This window comes from Dipodomys spectabilis, unplaced genomic scaffold, assembly GCF_019054845.1.
Source record: "Dipodomys spectabilis isolate Male_0828 unplaced genomic scaffold, ASM1905484v1 ptg000109l, whole genome shotgun sequence".
NCBI classification, from domain to species: Eukaryota; Metazoa; Chordata; class Mammalia; order Rodentia; family Heteromyidae; genus Dipodomys; species Dipodomys spectabilis.
Window position 1 is genome coordinate 181,821 of NW_024870786.1, and position 5,016 is coordinate 186,836.

General features: G+C 34.1%; 1 pseudogene; it reads right to left on the reverse strand.

The window, feature by feature from the left end:
- Window positions 1–4,682: 4,682 nt before the first annotated feature.
- Window positions 4,683–4,795, reverse strand: LOC122114763 (annotated as a pseudogene).
- Window positions 4,796–5,016: the final 221 nt, after the last annotated feature.

Genomic DNA, 5,016 nt, shown 5'->3' on the forward strand with positions numbered 1-5,016 from the left:
CTCATGCATGCAAGGCAAGCACTCTACCACTGAGCCACCTTCCCAGCCCTATGTTTTTTAAACTTACCACCTTGTTATTGTTTTCTAATTGTGTCATTTGTTATACTTGATCCAAGTCACCCCTTCACCTCAATTGCTTAGTTTTCTATTTTATCTCTATTGGTTTGCTAATTATGCATTTTGTTTTCCCTTTTTAGTGACTGACATGAGGCTGAAAATCTGTATGCTAGTTTATTATTTCTTACGTTAAAGTCAAATTGTTGCTCTCCATAGCTGTTCTACTTTTCTTTGTATAGTACAGAATTTCCCCTAGTCCCACTGACTGTATTGCTGCTCTCATATATTTTATTTTATTTTTTATTTAAATTTTATTGTCAAGGTAATGTACAGAGGGGTTATAGTTACATAATTAAGGTAAGGAATTAATTTCTTTTCTAACTTGTTACCCCTTTACCCATTTTTCTCCCTCTTCCCTCCCAATGCACCTCCCAAGATCCGTTTCCAACCTATTGTTTTGTGAGTATCACTGTTGCATAGGTTCCCCCTTTGTCCTTTGTCTCACTATTTTGTTTTTTTTTCCTTCCCCTTCCCCAGTTCAGATCAACATATTTACAATAACCAGGGAATCAAAATCAAATACAGTGACTACAGGGGATAAACCATAGGTGGGGAAAACACAAAAGGATAAAAATAAATCATGTAGTACATTAAGAACAACAACAACAAAGAACATGTCTTGGAGTTCATTTCACTTAGAATCACCCTATATGGTCATATGTACATAGCTATTGAGTTATTCTACTCATCTACTAAGATTATCCTTGATGTACACAATAACGCTCCTATGCCCCAGCAATCCCACTTCTGGGCATTTAACCAGATGATCATAAACAAGGCCACACTAAAGCTACTAGCGCAATTATGTTTATCACAGTAATATTTACCATAGCTAAGATGTGGAATCAACTCTGAAGCCCCTCAGTAGATGAATGGATCAAGAAAATGAGACACACACACTTACATACACACATAGACACACGTATCATGCTTCCATCAGAAAGAAAGATACCACCTCATTTGTAAGGAAATGGAAGGTCTTGGAAAAAACCATATTAAGTGAAATAAACCAGACTTAAAGAAACATAGTTCCCATGGTTTCCCTTATTTGTAATAATTAGTTTACATCAAGGATAATCTCATGTATTTTAATTTGACAGTTTGTTCTATGTTGAGTATGCAACATTATTACAATATTGTTTGTTATCATTTCTGCAAACAGACAGGTATATTGAAAGAATTACATTCATCTTTTCAATTACTAAAAGAAGAACAACTAAAAGAGCAACCCCTACTAGGAAGAACAACTCCTACTTACTTAGCTTCATTCCTATGTAAGGCCACTGTTGTCCCCTGTATCCTCATGTTGTACATTTCAACTCTATACCTCATACTGTATATCTAGTATCTTCTACATTGTGAACTAAATGCCCCAGAATTTCCAATTTGCTTTACTTTAAAAAAAAATCTGTCTTAATATTTGAGTTTGTGTGTGTGTGTGTGTGTGTGTGTGTGTGTGTGTGTGTGTGTGTGTATGTGTGTGTTTACAAAGATCAGAACACAACATTTTTATTCATTTCGAATACATCTTTCAGGTCATTGTCAGTTGTGGCTAATGGGAGCAGTCTCTTGTTATTTTAAAGATGAAACAGAAAAAGATATTTGTGCATGTACCACAGTTGCTTTATTAGTCTGTAGTTGAACACTAAACATTGACTTATATCTTGGCTGCTCTTGTGAATAATGTGAATAACAATGAACTACAGATATATTTATGAGGTACGCAGAGAGAAATAATCACATGATTGGTGGATCAGATGATATCTCAACTTTGCATTTCTTTAGAAACTTGCATACTACTTTCTACAACGAGAATACTAAACTGTTTTTTGACCAATAGTGTAGAAAATTTCCTTTTCTCCACACTCTCACCAACATTATTACCGTTTATTCAAAGGTAATAAAGGGCAGGTTTTTACTATCTGCAGTACCCTAGACTGGCCTTAGAATTAAATCCAACCTCTTAAATGCTTGGAATTACAAGCCTTTACCACCATAACTGGATCCATTGATTTTTTGATGAGTTATAATAGTTATGAAGTTGTTTCATAGTAATTTTAAATTATATTTCTCTAATGACTTCTGCTCAAAAAGCATTAAGGCAGCATAGAAGTTGTATTAAACACAACTTTGTAAACCCACAGGCAATTTTCAGGGCTTATGGAGAACATGTCTATTCAGAACTTTTGTCCATTTTTAATCCAGGTTCTGGTTAGTCTCATCTTTAATCTCGCTAAATCAGATCAATAATTAATTCAAGGTAGTAGAAAATAAAATAAATGAAGCAACTCTTAACATTTTTCAGTTTTCAATAACATGGTATTGCTTACATCATTTTCTGTTAAAAATTGACACTATATAACTCAATTTAGTTAGACCTGTTACAGGGCTGTAGTTTATTTATTTTACATTGATTGTTCTTTCCAAAGCCTGTTTGTCTAATTTCCCTTGTTTTCTTTCAGTCTCAAGTAGCTCAGATTTCAAACTGAAGAACAAATGGAAGGAAGCAAACAACAACAACAAAAAACTACAGTTCCTCTCATCCGATGATGCCTGTATAAGAATGAGGAAAGAGTTCATCCTTTTAAGGAGCTATGATAGGACAACAAAAAAGAATTTATTCTTCTATGACTTCTTTATCTTTGCGATGTAACTTAAATGTTGTAAAACACAAAATACTGCTCAGATACTTTTATGTTTTATCAGTTTTGCACATTTTCATATGGATTTCACCTCAGTCTACAATATTCCTTCATCATTCTGTCCCTGATATTTTTACACTATCAAGACATAACATAACCAGTTTGATTTACAGCATGAGAAGTTATCCACCTGGCTTCCTTGGAAGCAGAGCATGATCAATAGATATTACTTTTAGTTGCTCACTACATGTAATGGTTTCTGTACTACTTATGACGTTCTATTTAGTATTTATAAAAGATTGCTGGCTAAACTCAAAGCTCATTCCTAGAAGTTTATTTTAAGTATTTCACAAGTTTTATTCCCTTAATTGTTAAGATAACATTTGCTATAATGTTAATGTTATTTTAGTGTTTGGAAAAATTGTAATTAAATGCAGTAAGTGCACGGCCTAAAGACACACACAGTGGGGAAAGAAATGAGTCAAAGTTTCCGAAAGTCTTTCAGCAATACACAAAAGGTAGATAAAATCTCTCCATTCTATTACACTCTCAATTCAATATTCATATTGTCCAAGAAATAATAGCATAGTAAATACTGCCCATGGTGATTGTTTTCTATCACATTTGTCTTCAATACAGATTGTGTTGGTGACACTGGGTTATCATGCACAGAACTGAGCTTATACATTGAGGTCCAAAGAGAGGCAAATTTCTTCTGTCCCACAATTCCAGTATCCTCTTTAAAAAGTACTAAAACTTTTAAATATCATCACCTACTGTCTTATAAGTATCCAAAAAGAAAAAAAAATCATAAATAATCACTCCAAAATGCTTTAAAATTGGAGATGCTAAAACATGCCCTCTGAAGTAAATTTTCTTCTACTTTTAACGTTATTCTGAAAGCTTTTGCTGGTTTGTCACACCTGTAATCCTAACTACTATGGATATCTACTCAGGAGCCTGAGATCTGTGGATAGCAGTTGGAAGCCAATCAGGGCAAAATAAATTCAGGAGATTATTTTTCAAAAAATTTAATGAACTAGCATAGGGCCAAGAATGGAGATGTAGCTCATTTAGTAGCTCATCAATCTAGAGAAAAAAGGCCCAGCAAGACCTTGAAGCCCTGATTTCAAACACTGAGCACTTCAACACACATTCAAGTACTTGAGCACATGCGTGCATTCACCCACATATGTATTCAAAATGCCTTCATATCGGAGTTTTGCATGAACTCCTTTGCTAACGATATTATATGAGTAAAATAAAGGGAATAAACTCTTCCATCTCAGAACATTTTTATACGTTCTTATTGTAAAAATACTGTACATAGGGGTAACACTTACATGAGCAAGGTAATGAGTACATTCCCTAACAAGCATTGTTACCTCCTCCTTTATTGTTCCCCTACATCCCTTCCCTCCCACCTCCACAAGTCCATTAACCTCCTCCCTTTCCCGGCCTCAATTGTAAAGTTCACTTTACAACATAGTGTCTTGTGCATCTCATTGTTACAATGGGTATACCTGTATCCCTATTTAATCATTTTGGTTTTTTTTTCCTTCCCATCACCAAATTAGAGGAGAGTATATACAAGATGTAGGCGCACCAACTTCAAATACAGTGAAAACAGGTGTTATAGCATGGGGGACGAACATACAAAGAAACAAAAAAAAAAAACCACACTGCACGTTACAAGTACATGAGAAACAATAGCAAGAAAAAAAAAACCACTTGTGTCCCTAACATGGGTTTCATTTCCCTTAACATAATCTTATCTGGTCATATACACATAACTTTTGGCCTTTTCTGCTTATCCTAGACATACATTAGTTATTGAAAATTAGAGAAACCATGGGACCTAAGTTTCTTTGGACTTGGCTTACTTCAATTAATAATTTTTTTTCCAAGTCTTTCCATTTCCTAAAAAATTGGGCGATGGAATGCTTCAGGAATTTGCCTGTCATCCTTGCGCAGTGGCCATGCTAATCTTCTCTGTATCATTCCAATGTTAGTGTATGTGATGCAGAATTGTGCACAGAACATTTTTATATATAAATTATAATTGATTTTCTTTAACTAGACAATTCAACAAAAAGTAAGTTTAAAAGAATTTTCATGAAATTTTAGAACCATGTACTTCTTACATAAGTACACATTTAAGAATAAAGTCAAGATTGACATGTCAAAAACAAAATAATTCCAGATATTTGTTGTTCAAGAGATGTGTAGGAGGAGGAATTCAATTATTCTATACAAG